The sequence below is a fragment of the Ailuropoda melanoleuca genome, chromosome 1 (assembly GCF_002007445.2).
Source record: "Ailuropoda melanoleuca isolate Jingjing chromosome 1, ASM200744v2, whole genome shotgun sequence".
NCBI lineage: Eukaryota > Metazoa > Chordata > Mammalia > Carnivora > Ursidae > Ailuropoda > Ailuropoda melanoleuca.
The window spans coordinates 182,094,151-182,116,178 of NC_048218.1; positions in this window are offsets into that span (position 1 = coordinate 182,094,151).

Sequence of the window (22,028 nt, forward strand, 5' to 3'; positions counted from 1 at the left end):
GATCTTAATCTGTGGAAGGCTTTTATTTTGTTGGAATGGAAATTTTTTCTTCCAATGAAAAAAAGATTGTTTTTCTCTAACTTTGGAGGAATGCCAGGTTTAAAATGACTTTTATAATCATTTTCATTTTAACTTCGTCCGCTTGCTAAGGAAAAAAAAAATAGAAATAAACTGTGGAGTCTGGAAAAGAGTCTATAAAGTAAAACAAAACAAAACAAAACAAAAACAAAAACAAAAGTTAACAAGAGTGATGACCAATAATGTGCATCTGAAATGCTACATCACATTTATTTGGGAAGTGAAGGATTCTGTCCTAGCAGATTATCTGGAAGCTACACCCAATACATGCGAGGTAAGTTTGACTTTGATGTTGTTGGCTGAATGAGTATAATTCTCTCATTCCAACATCAAAGTTAAATAAATAGACACCTAACATTGTGTTCTATCATCTCGCATCATTTAAATTCTAACTCAAAATGACATTAAAGTCTATTTTGCCCCAACCTTCCATTCTGCAACTTAACACACGTGAAAATATGAAATGCCTTAACTTGAGCTTACTGAAGTATTTAGGGAGAGTCAAGTAGAAGAATCAATGATACTATGACACCTTACCTTCACGTATTCGGACAGAAACAGGTGCAGATGTGTAAATACACTTATGAACCTTACAATAAGAATACTTGATTTCTAGCATAATTGCTATGTAATTAAGAATACCTCAGAGTTGGTGAATAGTTTGGATCTCTAAAATTTACTTTTTTACCAGTATTTATTGTTACGTTTTCAATATTTCTGGTGAGAATTTCATTGGCTTGGCATTTTATAGTTGTTCAAACTCCATAAAGAAAGAAAATAAATTTTTAAATAGTAGCATAATTTTATGTTTAGGTGTATAATAATTAGAACAGGAAGTGTGATTACAAAATGATTAGATCATATTAGACTGTATCATTGCAAAAACTGCTTCTGAGCCAGCCAGTTTGACTTTGTTTCCTTCTTTTTTGGCAACCAAATTTATTTTCAGAACTATAGAAAATTACATGTAACATATAATCATCTGATTACTATGATTTTATTTAATATTCTGAGGACTCATCATTTATCCTATTAGAGTACTGAAATTTAAATATTGGGAGAGAACCTGTTCATGTCAGCATTGTGACTCTGCCATGTAACCCCAATACCCATAGTTTTCCATCTGACTATGGGTTTCTCTTTGGGAGCATGCAGGTGTAGTACTATTGTTTTTAGAGCCTTTTACTTAGAAAATTGGATTTTGTCTTTCTTCTGTAGTAACACATTTAGTATAGTATTTATTATTTTTATTTTTTTTAAAGATTGNTGGGTTTCTCTTTGGGAGCATGCAGGTGTAGTACTATTGTTTTTAGAGCCTTTTACTTAGAAAATTGGATTTGTCTTTCTTCTGTAGTAACACATTTAGTATAGTTTTTATTTATTTTTTTTATTTTTTTTAAAGATTGTATTTATTTATTTGACAGAGAGAGAGAGACAGCCAGCGAGAGAGGGAACACAAGCAGGGGGAGTGGGAGAGGAAGAAGCAGGCTTCCCAGTGGAGCAGGGAGCCTGATGCGGGGCTCAATCCTATGACCCCGGGATCACGCCCTCAGCTGAAGGCAGATGCTTAATGACTGAGCCACCCAGGCGCCCCCATTTAGTATAGTTTTTAAACTTTAATTTTGTAAAAGAGACTAAAGGACAGGTGTGAGTGTGTGTGTGAGCGCCCACATGCATGTTTTGCAGTTACCTCAGGAATCATGAGAGTCAGTTATCCCCCAGGCGGATGTTAACATTAATGAGTGCGTAGATTTTTTGATATTGTAGACTTACTTTTTAAAGACAAAATTCCTGTTTTATATGAAAGCATGATTATATTTTGAGAAGCTGTAAAATTATAAAACGAAGCATATTTCTTTCTAATATACAATATCACTTTTTTTTTTAAGGTTGGTAAGATACTCAATGATAGATTTTTCTCATTTTCCTTCCTTGGCATTAGGGAGAAATTGTACTTTCCAGTGAAACCCTCCCTGGCTTTGGCTAGACCCTGAGACCATATGTCAAATTAATTAATGCAAATTATATTGCTTTTAAAAAAACACATATATTCCATTTTCTCTCTTTTCAACATCTGAACACACACATTCAGAATGCAGACACAGTTGAATGGTTTGCACTAGTAATGATCATCCGCAACCGAAACCTAATCCCTTAATAGATGAATTCATCCTTAAAACAAATTTTACTCATAATCTCAGAAATGCCTGAGTAAACAGTTGGAATTGGCATCTTGCCTCCAAAGGTCAAGAAATTCAGACTGGGTAGGACTGATGAGGTGGAAGAGGAAAGGTATACCAGAGCTGAGAACTGTCCTGAGAAAACACTTAGGTTATACCCTCGTCTTCAGTAATCATCTGAGACCATCAACGGAAAGTTTCCAACTAACACTACCTTTCATGAAGATATATGATGAGAAGAGCCAAAGCACACCTTACAAAAGGGACTGTGCTGTTGATTAAACACCTGCAACATTTATCTTCTTTAACTTTACAACCTTCTTCTGATAAAGCTGGAATAACTGATTAAAAACAGATTTGTGCAATAGTTGATATAATTATTTAGCAATTTTAACTACCATGCATCATAAATGAAATATTAAGTATTTTAATTTTATCTTTGACCTAAGGAAACTATACACACACACACAGGCATAGATAGATAGATAGATAGATAGATGATAGATAGATAGATAGATAGACAGACAGACAGACATAGATAGATTAGTGGGTAATCCATTTGGGGTTGTCTTTTCTCCCAGGAATTCATGTTGTTAGATACAGAAGAGCAAGTAGGAAAGAAGTGTTGGTTCTGAGAGTGCAAATTACAAGTAAGCCTTTTCCTTCTGTTTGCTTTGTTGTCTCTTTATGATTTTTCTTTTCTTGTGCCAACAATTAAGAGTAAAGTTGTTGGTAAGTGATGCAGGGTGGTTTTCACAGAAAATAAAAACGTTTTCCCATGTAGCACATAGATAATGGGAATTTTTGAGACCATTCTCATGTATTTGTTTTATTTCTTATTTTTAAATTTTATTTAAATTCCAGTTAGTTAACATACAGTGTAATATTAGTTTCAGGTGTTCAAGCTAGTGATTCAACACATCCATACAACACCCAGTGCTCATCACAGCAAGTTCCCTCCTTAATCCCCGTCACCCTACTTAATCCAGACTCACTGACCCACATACCTTCCTTCTGGTAACCATCAGTTTGTTCCCTGTAATCAAGAGTCTCTTATGGTTTGCCTCACTATCTTTTTCCCTTTTGTTCATTTGTTTTGTTTCATAAATTCCACATATGAGTGAAATCGTATGGTATTTATCTTTTTCTGACTGACAAAGAATGAAATCTTGCCATTTGTAAGGACATTGGATGGGGTTAGAGGGGATTATGCTGAGTGAAATAAGTCAATCAGAAAAAGACAAGATTTCTTTCTTTTTTAGGATGGAGTAATATTCCATTTGTGTGTGTGTGTGTGTGTGTGTGTGTATAAAATGCTGTTATAAATATCAGGGCACATGTATCCATTTGAATTAGTATTTTTGTATTCTTTGGGTAAATGCCTAGAAGTATAATTGCTGGGTCATAGGGTAGTTCTATTTTTAACTTTTTGAAGAAACTCCATACTGTTTTCTAGAGTGGCTGCACCAGTTTTTATTCCCAACAACAGTGCACATCGACATTCTTGCCAGCACCTGCTGTTTCTGATGTTGTTGATGTTAGCCATTTTGACAGGAGTGTGGTGATATCTCATTGTAGTTTTGATTTGTATTTCCCCAATGATGAGTGGTGGTGAGCATCTTTTCATGTGTCTGTTAGCCTTCTGGATGTCTTCTTTGGAAAATGTCTATTCATGTCTTCTGACCATTTTTTTAAGTGGATTATTTGTTTTCTTGGTGTTGAGTTTGATAAATTCTTTATATATTTTGAATACTAACCCATTATTAGATATGTCATTACAAATATCTTCTTCCATTTTGTAGTTTGCTTTTAGTTTTTCTGATTATATCCTTTGCTGTACGTAAGCTTTTTATTTGGATGAAGTCCCCATAGTGTATTTTTGCTTTTGTTTCCCTTGCCTCTGGAGGCATATTTAGAAAGAAGTTGCTATGGCCAATGTCAAAGAGGTTACTATATGTGTTCTCCTCTAGGATTTCTTTGTTTTCAAGTCTCATGTTTGCATTTTTAATTCATTTTTAATTTATTTTTGTGTATTGCATAAGAATGTGGTCCAGTTTCATTCTTTTGCATGTTGCTGTCCAGCATTTCCAATACCATTTGTTGAAGAGACTGTCTTTTTCCCATTGAATATTCTTTCCTGTTTTGTCAAAGATTAATTGACCATTTAGTTGTGGGTTTATTTCTGAGTTTTCTGTTCTGTTCCTTTGATCTATGTGTCTCTTTTTCTGCCTGTGCCATACTATTTGGATGACTATAGCTTTGTAATAGCTTTGTCTGGAGTTGTGATGCCTCCAGCTTTGCTTTTCTTCTTCAAGGTTGCTTTGGCTATTTGCAGCCTTTTGGTTTTCCATACAAATTTTGGATTGTTTGTTTTAGCTCTGTGAGAAGTGCTATTATATTTTGATAGAGACTGCATTAAATGTGTAGATTGCTTTGGGTAGTACAGACTTTTTAATAATATTTGTTCTTCTAATCCATGAGTATGTCTTTCCATTTCTTTCTTTCTTTTTTAAGATCTTATTTATTTATTTGAGAGAGAGAGAGAGAGAGCGTGTGTTTGCACGCACGAGCTGGAGCAGGGGGAGGGGCAGAGGGAGAGGAAGAGAGAGAAGTGGACTCCCTGCTGCTCATGGAGCCTGATACAGGGCTCAATTCCAGGACCCTGAGATCATGACCTGAGCCAAAGTCAGTTGCTTATTCAACTGAGCCACCCAGGCACCTCTGTTTTCCCATTTCTTTTAGTCATCTTCAATTTCTTTCGTGAGTGTTTTGTAGTTTTCAGGGTACACCTCTTTCACCTATTTGGTGATGGTTATTTCTAGGTATCTTATGGCTTTTGATGCAATTGTAAATGGGATCAATTCCTTAATTTCTCTTTCTACTGCTTCATTATTGGTGTACAGAAATGCAACAGGTTTCTGTACTTTGATTTTGTATCCTACGACTACTGAATTTGTTTATCAGTTCTAGCAGTTTTTGATGGAGTCTTTTTGGTTTTCTATATACAGTATCATGCCATCTGCAAATAATAAAAGTTTTACTTCTTCCTTGCCAATTTGGATGCCTTTTATTCCTTTTTGTTGTTTGGTTGTTGAGGCCAGGACTTCTAGTACTATGTTAAATAACAGTGGTGAGAGTGAACATCCCTGTTTTGTTCCTGATTATAGAGGAAAACCTCTCAGGTTTCCCCATTGAGAATGATATTAGTTGTGGATCTTTCATGAATTTGTTTTAAAATAAGCTGTTGTCAAATCTCCTATCTTACTCAAGTATCAGAAATAGGACTTGTATTAACACAAAGATAATTGTGACTCCTTTCCTCAATGTTTATGTCCACAACTAGTAATTACCTTTCCAGCAGGAGAAAATCGAAGAAGTGAGAAAATATATTTCACAGACTAAAACTTGTTTGGTTAATCCTTCCTAAATTTTTTATTTACATCTGACTCTATTATCCTAAACCCATACAAAAATTTTAAAGAATGTGTAGTCTTGTGATTAAGAAAGTGAGAACAATCTTCTCTTAAGTATCAGTCATTAATTTGTATTTACTGTCTATCTCAGAGTCTTCTCTATCATTCAGTTAAGGGTTGCATGTATGATACCAATTCTTGTCCCTGTGCTTCAGAGGAGCTTAGCACCTCAATAGGACTTGCCATGTGGGTTCTCAGTAAATATATTTTCTTTTTCTGTAAGTTTTAGAAATATGTCATGCAAAATACTGAGAGATGTCACAGTTCTTCAGACATGAAGAATATGATATGATGTAGGAGAATGAAACAACTTTTTCAGAAGAATTTTTCACAAAAAAAAAATTTTCACTTCAGAATCTGTGAACATTTCCCATAGCACTGTCTACTAACACCTGTTCCTTACCTCCAGAGTTTGTCTTTCAGAGTCCATTCTCTGTTCTCTTTGACTGTTTAGGTACATAATTAATAGGTCTTCCTTCACTGCTCATGAAGTTTGAAAAACATTTCTACTTACCACATTCAGTAATTGGGCAGGAAAATAAAATGCTCAAGAATCAGGTCTCAGCAAAGAGACTAATAAGAAAAGACAATGTCACTACTTTGTTTTGCTTTATTTCCGTATGCAGTCCACAAGATAGAATATGTTGGATGCTGAATGCAACAGAAAGCAATTAGATTGTTTTGCTTTCTGTGAGAATTTGTTAATTTGTTTTTTGCATCTGCCTGGGTTGGATACCAGAAAATCCATGACTTCACTGGTCAGATGGTGAAAAGTTGTCTGGTCACACTGGCCCCTAAAATAGTCTCTATTTATAATTAATATGACTGCTTTAGTGTAGTATTACACATTTACAAATTCATGTTCATTGTTCTGGAGCACAATACCCTGTTTCTTGCAATAGGGAAGAAAAGAAACTTAATTTTTCTCTTCCTTCCTTCCTTCCTTCCTTCTTTCCTTCCATCCATCCATCTATCCATCCATCTGGAAGTCCTACCCTTTTCCCTAACTTTGCTAACTGCAGGATGGTATGGGAGGAGCTAGGGAGAAGAAAATGGGAGTACAATCTCAAAAGGCCCTTCTTGAATAGTACCACCCTGAGGAAGTGTTCGCTGGCATTCTGGGTTCAGCAGGTTTTCAAAACTGACAGATTCTCTCATAAAGTACTTTGGTTTGGTAAAGTCTGGTTTCCTGGGAGACAGTTTCTGACATGATGATTTGCATGCAGGGAATTTACTAAGGAGTGTTCTTGGAGGCATTACCTGCAAGGGAGTAAAGGAAGCAAGGTGGTATAGGAATCAGTAAAACTGGGATATGGTCACAACAGAGGCCTCAGTTGATGCCACAGGGGGAGCCATAGAGCTGTGAGCACTAAAAATTGTCCAGAATTGAGTTAAGGGGTCTTGTGCCCTCACATTTGCAATCTTGCCCAGTCATTGACAAATCTGCACATAGTGATGGGGTATAAACTTAGGTGAGGCAGTTCTATTTGGCAGAGAATAATTCCTAAGAGGGAGTCTCCTATGAACTATCAACAGTGACACTTCTGGCAGCTGGGAAGTGAACAATTAAGTTCTAAAGAGGAGATATTTTTGGCATAATATAGCATCTGCAACGGTTAATCCATTGTACTCTTTAGATACATTTGTTTCATAGAGCAATGCTTGTAGGAAAACCTTATACTTTTTCTCTTAATATCTACACTTTTAAATACATATTTATTCGATGTACTTAATTTATATTTAGTTTGCTCTTATTGTAGCTTCAGCACAGGAAAGACAATCAAACAATAATGTATAGTAGGGACAACATATGGTTTCTCAATTTGTGATAGCAATCAAATGTTGATATATTATAATCAATCTATTTTATGTAACTTTGTGCCAGACATGGCCCTGTGAGTGGTATTAAACTCAGAGCAAAGACACTAGAAATACCTGATGGAGCAGCAGATACTTATAGTTGAGGGCATTGAGAAAATCATGACAGAGGAAGTTACTTTTGTGGAAAAAATCCTAGAGATAGGGCAGAACACAGAGCAGGAGAGAGAATGACTTCCTTGGGGATAGCAAGCAATTTATCTTATTAATAACAGATGATAAATATTATAAGATAATTTAAAAGATGAGAGAACGCAGGTGTTTATGGAAATAAAAAAAGTTGAACTGAGAACTTTTATCTTGATTATAAAGCTCTGTTTATATTTAAACAATGTGAAATCTCTCAGATATTAAAAACTGTAAGAAAATATAGAGAAGAAAATTCATTAAAGAGAGTGGAACAATAGTTTCAAAAACTGAAAATTCAAACTGATTGTGGTCATAAATTAATAATTGGCATTGTCATATGCATCTATCTAAAATTCTATGCATCTGTTATGTTTTTGTAGAGTGTGAGTCTAGGGCCTGCAGCTTCTCTTGTACAAACTACTCACCTTTTGTCCATTTCTCTATCACTACAGAAAGAGTTTTGTTGGATGTGCCTCAGAAATCTCTTTTCCATTAAAAAATAATGCAATATTTGCATTATATAATATAAAGTATTAGATCCTTTGCTAGGTTTGATTAAACATCCATCTAATTTATGATATCCAGCTTGCATATAGGATTCACTCTTTCCAATAATGTTCAATATTCTTCTTGATTAAAAATAGATAAAATATGGTATTTTTACCAAAGGAAAATCATAATGTTGATAGAAAATAACCTCATTATTTATTACCATGCTTCGGTTTCTGCAACCATAAAGTAAGGGAGTTTGACTAACTGATCAATATAGACTTCTCCAGATTTAAATAATAATTAATGCAATTTTGATATTATAAATGAAAAAATTGAGTAGATTTGTAGAAGTGCCAAAATGATTTTTGAATGCTACAGTTAAATTACATCTATTCACATCAAGCATTTTAATTTATTCTTTTTTTCTTAATTAGCCAAATGTCACATGGCTCTAATTCGGTATGTGGTGGGCTAATGGAATAGTACAATGAACTACATTGTATATTCAAATATTCAGTCTTAATGTTTTAATGGATAAGTATACATTCTCCAAAGTGCTAAAATAGAAAAAAATAGATACATTAAGCTTGATCTGAAAAGTTCAACCTGACTACTTTTGATACCCAAGGCTGTTGCTTGATTTTATTGTCCTAAGAAAGCTAAAATTTTTGTTTCTTTTTTGAGTCTCAGCATAAATATATAGAATAAATCATTATCTGTCATGCACCAGGCAATAAGGTATACTGGTTGAAAATATTTTAATAATAATAAGACTCATCTGTACATCTCCCAAGTAAATATTGGCCTTTCTGACACTTACTCCCGGACACACACACATTTTGATGAATCCTTATTCTGTCTTCCGCAATAAAAGTAGAAAACAAGTATTCTCTTTTAGATCATTTCAGTATAATCTGATCAGAAGTTGTACCTCAGCTTTGTACATCCTCATTTGTGTCCTTTTCTGCTGTGACCCATGGCCCAATTTGCTCTGGTGCCACTGGGACAGAAGCATCTATCTCACTTTCTGCAGAGGACAAAGGGAAACGTAATCTAAAGAAATCACATTTTACTCTACTGACCTCTACTTTTTTCTCCACAGTGTTACAATGCAATGACTTTTGAGTGAGTCAGAAGACTACTACAACTCAAAAGAATTAAAACTTAATCATGCAATAAATATGCCATAGTGCAAAAAATAAACACTGTATCTGTTTATTTCTTGAAACCCTATTTAAGCTGCTCAATGCACCTATTCTCGATTGGGATGAAATCCATTTTCAGTTGTAAAATTGGATGAAGTGGGAAAACTCTCTTCCTTAGAATCCTACTTACAACCCTGGAGGAGAGACTTTCCTTTAGTCTATCACACAGATCGCAAGTGATATGCTCATTGATCCAGGCTGCTTTGAAGATGGCTTCTTTGCTGCCTGTTCTCATGGTTTAAATCTAGTAATCTTTTCAGGGCTGACTGCTAGGACACCCTGAGCACATGCAAGCATCAAGTAATACCACACAGTCATTCCCAGGAACTTGTGAGGGAATATAGCCCACAAAAATGTCATCCTCTTTCCCAGTGTGCCTCTTGCACACTATCTAGACACCTTTCCTTCTGCTTATACAAATTATAGCCTCGCTTTGCCTTTTGTTAAGATATTGTTTTTTTAAGGACATAATAGGCCCTTGAAGAAAGCAGATTTAAGATCACATCTTATTCATTACATCCATTGACAGCATTGGGAGCAAATCATAAATTAATGTCTCAGTGATTGTCTCATCACATATGACTTAGCTCCTTTGCCTGGAATGGAGAGAGAGGAAGGCAATGTAGGTTGACTTGGAATTCAATAATCTATATTATGCCATTCTCATTAAATAAAGACTTGCACAAATAAGTATAAAGTTTTAATAGTGGTATTTATTAGGAAAGAAGGAGATGACGAAGGGTATAGTAAAAAAAAAAAAAATACCGTCTTTGAAATCTCAGATATGGATTGAAAGGCCAAATAAGACATTTTCTGGACATCTGCACTTGACAAGATGTTTTATATTCCTTATACTTGTTTGTCTATAAACAAGGATATATTAGTTTACCGGGGCTGTGACCATAAGAAAGTACCACATTCCTGCAAAAAAAGTAATAATAATAATAATAATGAAACAAAACAATCTCTCAATTCCTGTTGTATGCACCAAAAATGTTATTTAATAAACACATCAGAAAGGGGAAAACTAATAAATGTGGAATTCTTGTTACAGTTTTTCAATAAAAAAACACATCTAATTCCAACAGAATTTGAAGAGACCTATGTTTTTTCTCATATAATAAATAAGAAATCTTATTTAGTCAATAATCAAAGGCACTAAAAATAATGAATATCAAATAAAAATCATGCAGCCTTTATTTGAGTGCCTTTCTCCTCATAGAATGTTTAAAAATGATTCTTGACATTTTTAAGGTACAGCTTGAGAATCTGTATAATATTTTTATTGGTAACTTAATGACTTCAATTCTAGTCTTAGAAAGATTTAATTATGTGTAGCACTTATTTAATTATAGACTTGAAAGAGTAGGTAAAAATGGGGCATCTAGGGCACTTAACTCACTCTGAGGTGTTATATTTAAACAAAGTGAAAAGGCTACTTTCAAGATATTTTAGTAAAATGGTAAACCGTGCTTGGTATATTAATCTATTTTTATGTATCTTCTGTTTTTAGGAATATATGGAAATATTAGTATTTGTACATTTTCTGTTATGTGGCCATTTATAATTAACATTATTCCTTTGATTATTTTTACATAAATACAGGAACATGTCACAGCTTGCTAATAGGTAACCATATGTATTGAGAAGCAGTTTATTTCCCTGTGTTGTTTTAGTTGATTTTTCTCCTTAATGGAAGTTTTACAAATAGTAACATTTAATTTTCTCCCATCTGTTTTGTATATTCAGAACATACTAAAACCAAGTTGATTACTGCGTAAAATAATCACCACCACTCTTTGACAGTACAAGGGTTTATTAGCGTACAAAGTAATGATCTACTAGGGAATGTCAAATAAATCTTGTTGCTAGTCAGATTTATGGGGAAAGAGTCAACAAGAAAATAAGTCAAGGAGTAGAAATTGTGTTTTAGGTGGGGAAGAAAGATGATGAATCAGTCCTTGTCTTTGGAGGTCAATAGTAAAACTGTTGGCAAACTCTGCATGTAATTTTAACTGAACTAAACCCTGTCTTTAACTGTATCTCCAGTGATTTCAATTATTGGAATCTTGGAAAATACTGTTTCAATGATAAAAAATAGGGGAAATAAAAAACTACCAAATATCTTTTTGAAAATGATCTCATTTATGTGATCATGGTGGTATATGTATGTACCCATTTGGTGCATATATTTTCTTACTGCTGTTTCACACTCTCATCATTCTTAATGATTCTGCCATTGGTCAAATGTCTGTAGACACAACCAAGTAACTGATCAACTAAACCAATTATATGAAAGATTCAATTCAGTAGTATCAGGTTAAATGCTAAAATATACAGCACTGTAATTATTTGTTAATCTGAATCTTTCCTCAAAATGATTACCCTATTGCTCACATCCCATATCGGGATATTTCCAACCATATCTGTATGACTCTTTATAACAGGATGCTTCCTATTTTACTTTTCACCATCTTTCCAGCAAAATTATAACATTAAAGAAAATATTTAAATAGAAATTATTATTCAGAAAATACTACTGTTGTGTCAAAACTAATTTTCACTTTAGTAATTTCCTTAAAATACATTTTATTCTTATAATCATAGTTTGCTTTTTTCATTCTGTCTTTTCACTTAAGAGATCAAGGAAATTAAGATTCTCATCATAATTTACATTATATTTACACACTTTAGTGTAGTATAAAATATTTTATATTTGAAATAATTGTTTTCATAAGTATTAAATTGGATGATTTACTTTAAAATTTTGCTGCATGAGTAGTGTAGTATGTGTGTATATACATATGTGTACAAAATCTTAAATTGAAATGAGTAAATATAAGGGTGGTCAATTATGATTATAAGTATCATTTTCTATTATAATAACATGTTGTTATCAAATTAGCTTACTGAATTTTAAAACAAGTTTGATTGGGAAATTTGTGGTGTTTTCATAGATAGTTGTTTAGCAATGGTATGACAAAACCACTTGTCCTTACATGATGATATGTAAGAATTCAGCAAAGCCAGCAATTTATGCCAAAGGTCATATCTCAAAGACCATAGTCTGCTGGCCTTGTATCTTTTCACTTTACAGAAAATCTGTCACATATAATTTCCACCATGTGGCCTGTGTATTTTGATTAAAAAAAAAACTTTATTCATTTTTGACATGATAGAATTGGTTGTTTTTATAATAATTGTGACTTACCACTCAGCTAAAAAACAACAGCAGCAATAAAAAACAACCAGATAACCAGATTGCTCCTTTCAATTAGATGTCTCTTAAAATAAAAATTCAGTGGAGTTTTGTCACAGAATGAAAATGTTTCTATCTGTTTTAAAATCACTGGGGATTATAGCTTTCTCAGTATACCTCAAGGGATAATTTTTCTCAAGTCATTTAGTGGTACAGTCTAAAACTATAGCATTCATTTATTTATCATGTGCCAAGCATTGCTTTGAGTGCTTGAGATAAGGGGGGAACACTGACAAAAGGAAAGTTTTCCTGTCCTAATAGAATTTATATTCTAGAAGAAGAGAGATAAAATATAAAAGATCTGTCTATCCATCTATCTATCTAATCACCATCAATTAGATATCACTAAGTGCTAAGAAGAGGAAAAGGTAATATTATGTTGCTCACTAAGAAAGTGATATTTAAGAAAATGAAAACAAAAAAAAAAGTAAGAGCTTGAGCCATGCATCTCTGAGGAAAGAGTGTTTCAGGCAGGAGAAGCTACAGATGTTAAGTCCTTTTGGAGGGGTGTGGCTGGCATATTTGAGAACAATGGATGGCTAAAGTAGAACAAGTAGTAGGACATAATATCAGAGCTATAGCAGGGGTCAGGTCATGTAGGACCTTGTATATCGTTGTTAAGAACATGTTTTACGTTGAGATTGGATGCCGCTGAAGAATTCTAAACAGAGGATAATCTAACCTGACACATTTTTTAGAAAGGTGTTGGCAATCAAGAAAAAAAATATCTGCTCAAGAAATAAATGAACTTAATGATTATAGATGAATAGGAATGGGAAGAGTTGGCATTAAGCTTTTAGTAAATTTACATTGATTCCTTCTTAGTGTCAGAACTTTATACTAGTAGTTTTACCTGGAATAATGGCTTTATTGAGAGAGCAGAGATTGGTACAAGTGTCGGCAGATGAAATAGAGACTATTCAGGAAATTCAGAGTATAGATTTGCGATAGTTTTAATGTTTCAGAGCAGGTGTTATAAAAAATAATGCTTACCTTTATTTCAAGTAGATGTAATTTGTAATAAAATTTTCCTCTTTATATTTGAGTAGAACTGTAGCTTGACTAGGCTAATGACTTAATGTTACCTTATAATAGAGCAGTATAAAGCATTGCGTCCAAATCCCCGCATCTTCTTGGCCTATGTGTGGGAGAAGAGATGCTGTCAGATGGTGCACAAAAGTGGTAACCCATTACAGTCTCCAGAAAAGGGCTACAAGAGGCTCTTGTTTGAGGAAAGACTCAGTTACCAGTTATTCTTAGAGCACTGCAGAAGGAACTACTCAATTTTAGGCACTGACCTATTGTTTCTCAAATACTAGCAATCTTCTAGGAAAAATCAGTCAGCGTTTCACTTTAGGGAGAGAGATTTCTTAAGATTTTTTTTTCCACTTTTCCTCCACTACAAACAAAGCCCTCTAACTTCTGCATGGCCTGTTTTTAGTTATCAAGCCCTTACCTCTTTTGAAGCCAGATGATGTCTGAGTGACCCTTTAAAAGGAATCTACCACATTGTCCAACTTTCTCATCCTGAAGAATCATCTAGGAATCTTCTTAAATCCAGATTCCTCTATTTCATCTTTAGAAATTTGATTTTGTAGGTCTTGAATGGTGCCAAAGACCTCTATTTCAGAAAATTATGATTAAAGGGATCTATAAACCAGCCTTTGAAAAATGTAGCCTTATAACCTAGAATTTTGTAAGGTGAAGCAACTTCACTTGTAATCAAACTTCAATTTAATTACTAAATTTGGCTTGTATTTTGTCATGTATTGGTATAATTCCTTCAATCTTTACTTATATCTCAGGGTTAAGACTTTAAGTTTACATTTTTTATGCTATAATTCCCCATAGTTTAGTTACAATATTTATTGAAGCTTCTGTATTAGGAAAGAGTTTCAGAAGTAAGCCACTTTCTAGAAACTATGAGGCTGTAATTGGTCCTCTGTTTTAGGGGGAAACCTGTTAAGCCCAGTAAGTAAGACCCTTTTCATGGGGAGAGAGAAAGTTTTCAAATGGAGAGGCCTTAAAAAGAGGATATTTATGGGACATAGACATTAATTTATGGACAAGTGGGTCTGCTGAGATATAGTTACAAATATAGGTAAGGTATAGGTATAGGTGTCCTAATTCCCTTCCCTGAAAGAGCCAAGAAGCAGTAACATTAGAGAAGAAAAAAACACACTCAAATGTAACTCTGGCCACACACACTTTCAAATATCCTACTGTTGTTTCCCTGATAATTAGTATTCTCATCTACCAGGTCTCAGTGATGTGGTCAATATCTCCTCACTCTAGCTGTAACTCCTATCTCAAAGTGTTGTTTTTTTTTTTTTTTTGGTTTTTTTCCACCCTATAACCTGTGCAGCATGACTGTCTTCTCTTTTTCCTACATAATTTCCTTCTGTCACTTTGCTCTGGGGTATTATCCCAGAAACCAGCCTGGCTGGTTTCAAATGCTTATTTCCCTATTACCATTAACATTGGTGTTTATAAAAATCCTAATTTTTAAAGTATAATTTATGGGTACATAGTAGGTTAATGGATTTGTTCTCCTTTGGTTAATTTATTTCTGGAGTGATAAATAGAGAGATTTGAATTTTAATGTTTTCCATTAAATTGTAAGGCCCCGATTTCTGTATATTTTCACATATGAGTTGAATATCTTCCAGTTTCTTTACCATTCTATTTAAAAAGCTATTTTCCCACATCTCTTTAAATTTTAAAATATTTTCTGAAGTCTCTACAATAAATCTGTTTTATTTAAAGACATTTTCCTTCAATAGAAAGGTACGTCCTTGCAGTCAGTGAATGTATCTTATTTTGGAGATGGGTTTTATTTCTTTTCTTTCTTTCTTTCTTTTTCTTTCTTTTTAAAAAATCAGTTACAGAGGCATACCAAAGGCACAAAGAACTGCATTAACTTTTAATGGTTGCTCTTTTTTTGGTGGCAAAGGGCACCAGGAAGCTCTAGCATTATAAGTACAAATAACCAAGTAATAGATGAACTTTCTGAATTTGCCCCATAAAGTCATATTCAAAGTATGAAGTATTGAAATGTCTAATTATTTTGTTCATATCCTCTGTTATTTTTCTTGGTTGTTGAGGTTCAGGTCATATTTATTTTGCATTCATACATATGATTTCTCTCATCAGTTTATAGTAGACATTTGAATATAAACTATTGCATATTGACCATGGCTTGTTAAAAGCTCTAATTCAGCACAGTTTTCCTTTCCAGGTATATTTAGTCTGTGACTGGTAAGTGGTTTCTCAGTTTTCCATTTATCGTAATTCATTGTATTTAATAATTTTTTGCTTCTCAGCCAATTGTATATCAACCTAAAACACATTTTGTATTAAAAGTACATAGCAATTTTCACAGTTTAAAAAATATTTAGAATAAGGATTTACACTGTTTAATAAGATAGTATAAAAATTTTACCCTCAACATCTACTCCATTCAGGTTATCAAGAAGCCCAAACATTTTTTGTTTTGTTTTGTTTTGTTTTGTTTTGTTTTGTTTTTAAAGCCATGATTAAGGTCACCTGGGTGGCTCAGTCGGTTAAACATCTGACTTTGGCTCAAGTCATGATCTCAGGGTCCTGGGATTGAGCTTTGTATCTAGCTCCGTGCTCAGCAGGAAGTCTGTTTGTCCCCTCCTCCAGCTCCCTTCCCATGCTCTCTCTCTCAAATAAACTAATAGAATCTTTAATTTAAAAAATGCCATGATTAAGTCTTAAAATGTTTATAATTTTCTTTGGGGGTATATGGCAAGAGCTTAATTATTTAAAACACTAATAAAATATTAGAAATTATTATATAACATTGCATTTTTCCCAGTTCTTATCTATTCTGTAGATGGAATAGCATAATTTTTAAATGATATAATCAACTGTTTGTTCCAAAGCATCAAGTATTTTCCAGAAATTTTAACATAAGCTTGCAAACAAATTGACTGAATGTTTCCTAGAATGAAAGCATAGAAATCAATATCTTAAATATGGTAATTTTATAAATTAACCAAAAAATCTGAGAGTAATCAGATTTTTACATAGCTTTTTGGGTCTATTATAGATAGCATGACATATTTGAGTTGAATGTCTCTGTTAGATCTTACATAGAAATATACTCTATCTCTACCCCTAACTTAGTACTACTAATAAAAGATAATTGAAAATACTGAAAATGCATAAGATATATTTTTAAGAGGTTTTTACAATTAAAACTTTGAAATAAAGTATCATATCACATTGGTTGATTATTAGCAAATCAGGGACCTTATTATAAATATAAATAATAATTCAACTATTCATATTTTGGTTATCATATTTCCTTTATGTGAATTAGAAGTGATAGAATATATTTGAATCTCATGATTTTATGAGGCAGGACAAATTAAAATTCCATAATAATTATATGGCACAATATGTAATTGTAGAAAACTGAAGCCTTTAAGAGACCTAATATTTACAGCATTTAACATTCTAACAGTCTTCTACTCCATTGTATAAACTAGTATCAACATTTTTTCAAAAGTAAAGCACAACTTTTAGTTTTAGTTCTGACATGTAAAGAATTTACAAATAGTCTTTCTTGCCTTACAAGGAAAAGCTGGACAGACTGAAAAGATAAAATATTTTATAGAAATTAGTTTTCATGGGAAATTGTCATGCTATAATCTAGGAAGACAGGCAAATTCAGAGTCGTAGCCAAAATTTGGAGCAGAGGATAGTGGAACCATAAACTGGGAAGGACACTTTAATATAATTTTAAGAAATTGCTGGAGGCTGAATGTGAACTAGCATAAATTATGAAACTTGAGTCTTAGGCAGCTTCTTATACTTCTGTGGGATTTAACTCCAAGAACCCTACCAGGCTCTCAAGTAAAGATTTAAGAAAGGACCCCTCAGAAGGATCTTCTGAGTAATCCTTATGAAAACCACATAAAACCCTTTCTACAATAAAGGCAGGAAGGGCATTTTTTTTTAAAGATTGTATTTATTTGACAGAGAGAGAGACAGCCAGCGAGAGAGGGAACACAAGCAGGGGGAGTGGGAGAGGAAGAAGCAGGCTCCCAGCAGAGGAGCCTGATGTGGGGCTCGATCCCAGAATGCCGGGATCACGCCCTGAGCCTAAGGCAGACGCTTAACGACTGAGCCACCCAGGTGCCCCAAGGAAGGGCCTTTTGAACTTCAGCCCCCTCTAACTTTCCTGTATCACTGACATGGAGGGCAACTCTACAAGAGAAGGAGCATTTATGAAGGTCACAGGCCAGAGACACAGGCCTACCAAAGGACTGGGATTTAATTAGAAGATAATAGAACACATATCATTCCTCAAACCTGACCATTATACCAGAAGTTTTCCAGTATAATAACAGTGAATTACAGCTGAAAGAGATGTAAGACACAGAATTTCTCTGAGTAGTAACAGAGGTCCAATGTCAATGGGGAGACAAAACAAGAGTACTAGAATAATTTCAAGTTCTGACACTTACAGCTGCAATAGTAAATAACATATACAAAGATTAATATGAATGCTCACACTAGAGACCTATTTTCCTCAGTTTTTATTATCCAAATACACATGTCTGGCTTTCCAGGGAAAATATTACAAGGCATGCCAAAAGGCAAAATACACACACACACACACAGCCTGAAGAGATCTTTAGGAGGAGACTTGGATATGAAATATATATATCCATATATATATATATATATATATATATATGGATTATAAGACAGGAAATAGTACATTTGCTTATTAAATTAAAAACTAATGAAAAAATTGAGATTATGAAAACTTAGATGGATAATTTGAGTAGAGACATGAGAATTCTAAGAAACAGTCAAAAGGAAATGCTAGCAGTCAAAATCACTCTAACGTAAGTGAAGAATGCCTTTGATAGCCTCATCAGCACACTGACTGAACACAACTGAAATCAGAATCAGTGAGCTTGCAGATAGATCAATAGAAACCTTTCAAACTATCAGAAGTAGAAGGAAGAGAAAATGGAAAAGAAGAAATATTTTAAGTAACAATGGACTAGGAGTTACCAAAATTAATAACAAAATTAATAACAAACACCAAATATAGATTTTAAAGACTCAAAGGACATCATGCAGAACAAATAATGACAACAACAGTAACAACAAAAACTACATCTAGCCTGGCTATATTTTAACTGCAGGACACCAAACACTGAGAGACAATTTTTGAAAAAGAATGATGGAGGAACAGTGGACATTTTGTCAGAAATTGTGCAAGAAATAAAAGAGCAGAATAAGTATTTAAAATTTTAGAAAGAAAAGTAACAACTGATGCAGAGTTCTTTATCTAGAAAATTTATCTTCTTAAGTAAAAGAGGAAGCTTTCTCAGAGAAGGACAAACTGAGAGAATTCATTGTCAATAGATCTGCTGTACAAAAAACTTAAAAAGCTTTTCTTCAGGCAGAAGTTGATACAGATCAGAGACCTGAACCTAACAACGAAAGAAAGAGCATCCTAGAAGGAATAAATGAAGATAAATTAAAATCTTTAATTTTTCTTTTTCTTGATAATCTATAAAATAACAGCTCTTTGAAAGTAACAGAAGTATCAATGTATGTAGTTATCATGTCATATGGATAAGTGAAATGAATAAGAGAAATGTCACAAGGGATAGAAGAATGGAAATATGGGCATGCTATAAATTTACCTAGAGAGTACATGAAAGGAATAGTGTTATTTAGTAGTGGAATTATCTTACACCATAACTATGTTGGATTATTTCTGGTATGCAAGACTAGTGAAACATTAAAAAATCATTCAATAAAATCCACCATATCAAAAAAAAAAAAGAAACATCATATGCTCATATCAATTGATGGTAAAAACTTAGACAAAATTGAACACCAATTTATGATAAGAATGTTCATTAAGCTACATATATAAGGGAACTTCTGCCATGTCATAAAGAATATCTACAAGCACCTTATAGCTAACATCATATTGAATAATGAGAAACCAGAAGTTTACTCTTGAGAGCAGGGATAAGGAAGAAATAACCTTTCTCATCATACCTATTTAGTATCATACTAGAAATCCTAGTTAGTGAAATAAGACAAATAAGGGAAAATAAATGTATAGATTGGAATGAAAAAAACTGATTTTGTTTGTACATGGCATGATCGTTTATATAGAAAATTCCAAAAACCTGACAAAAAATTCCTGGAACTAATAAGTGAGTGTAACAAGGTCAAAAGATAGAAAGTAATATTAAAAATAATGCTTTTCTATATACCAGCAATTGGAAATTGGAATTAAAAAAATATGTGAAGTAGCATGAAATAAAATGGAACACTCAGATGTAAATCTAACAAAGTAAGTGTGGGGCCTACATGGGAAACTATAATACAATGATACAAATTCAAAGATGTTCCAAATAAATGGAGATACATTCGTGTCCATGGATTGGTTGATGCAGTATTATTTTCATGCCAGTTCTTCTCAACTTGATCTATAGATTCAATACAATACCAGTCAGAAACCCAGAAAATTATTTTATGGATATCAATAACCTGCTTCTAAAGTTCATATGGAAAGCTGAGGGACCTAGAATAGTTAACAAACACTAAAGAAGAAAAGAGCTGGAGTATTTGAACTACCTAATTTCAAGGTCTTCTCTGAGTTTATGTGCACTAGTGAAAAAATAGAAATGGGATATTGGAACAAATTAGGATATCCATACTTAAACTGAAATTATAGTCATCTATTTTTCACCAAAGGAACAAAGGCAATTCAATGAAGAAAGGCTGGCTTTTATCATTTAATCATTTTTATCATTTGATCATTCTGAGGCAATTGGACATTCATTGATCTGGGCACAGATATTACATTCATGATTTCAATCAGTCATTAATCTGGGCACAGATATTACAACTTACACAGAAGTTAATTCAAAATGGGTCATAGATCTAAGTGTAAAATGAAAAGCTATATTGTTTTTTAATAAAACAAAGAATGACAAGACCTGGATCTGATAGATATTAGATACAACAATGATAGAATTTTCTGTGAAAGAAAAAAATAATGAGAAGATAGACTTTCTCTATATTCCAAATTTCTGCAATTCAGAAGTTGCTATAAAAAGAATGAAAGACACATCACACAACTAGGAGAAAATGTTTGCAAAACATATCTGACAAAGAACTTGATCTAAAATACACAATTCTTAATATAAATAGTAAAAATAAATAAATAAATAAAAATAAAAGCTGGCCAAAGATTGGAATAGACGCCTAAATAAGTAACATATACAAATGCTAAATAAGCATATAAAAAGTTGCACAACATTATTTGTCTTAAGGTAATTGAAAGTTAAAACAAAAATGAGACATTATAATATACCTACCACAATGGCAAAAAACAAAAATGTTATCAACTACTGGCATTTACACCGAGGAACAGAAACCTATTCGTAGGAATTGCAAAATGGTACAACCACTTTAGAAAATGATTTGACAGTTTTTCCAAAGTTAAACATAGTTTTACCACACAATCCAGTCATTGTGCTCGTAAGTTTTTATGCAACTGATTTAAAAATTATTTCCATGCACAAATTTGCATATGGATTTATTAGCAGCTTTATTCATAATCACACACACACAATTGAAACCGTAAAGAGGTCGTTCAAAAGGCAAATGTATAGATAAACTGCAGTACATCCATACAGTAGTGTATTTAACATTGTAAAAGCACTATGCAGCCTAACAATGAAGGATATGGGTGAATCTTAAAGACATAATGCTAAGTGAAAGCAGTATGTCTAAAACCACTATATACACTGAAAGGCATTCTGGAGGAGGAAAACCATAGACATGTAAAATTATCAGTGGAGATCAGGGGTTTGAGATTGGGAGAATATTGAGTAGGTGAAACAAAAGAGATTTTATAGGCTGGTGAAACTATTCTGTACTATACTGTAATAGTGAGAGCAAGTTACGAACCATTTGCCAAATCCCATGACCTTTACAGCACAAAAATTAAACCTTACCATTTGCAAATTTAAACATGCATTGAGGAATCTCAGGGTGGGATGCAAAATGCAAAACAGACTAAATGTATTACAAATGTATGAGTGAGTTGGAAGAAAAGGTACTGGCCTAAATAACCTTGGAAATGTGTGGACATTATAAAACCAAAGGCAAAAATGATTGCGTTCAGCACTGTATTCTAGTTGACAAAGTTGTTTCCCACGGGAATTAAACGGTTATGTCAGGTGATGAGGGCCAAATTTCTTACATTTAGAGTTTGAGGTTACAGATATGCAAATGAAGGGGGCTAGAATGATCA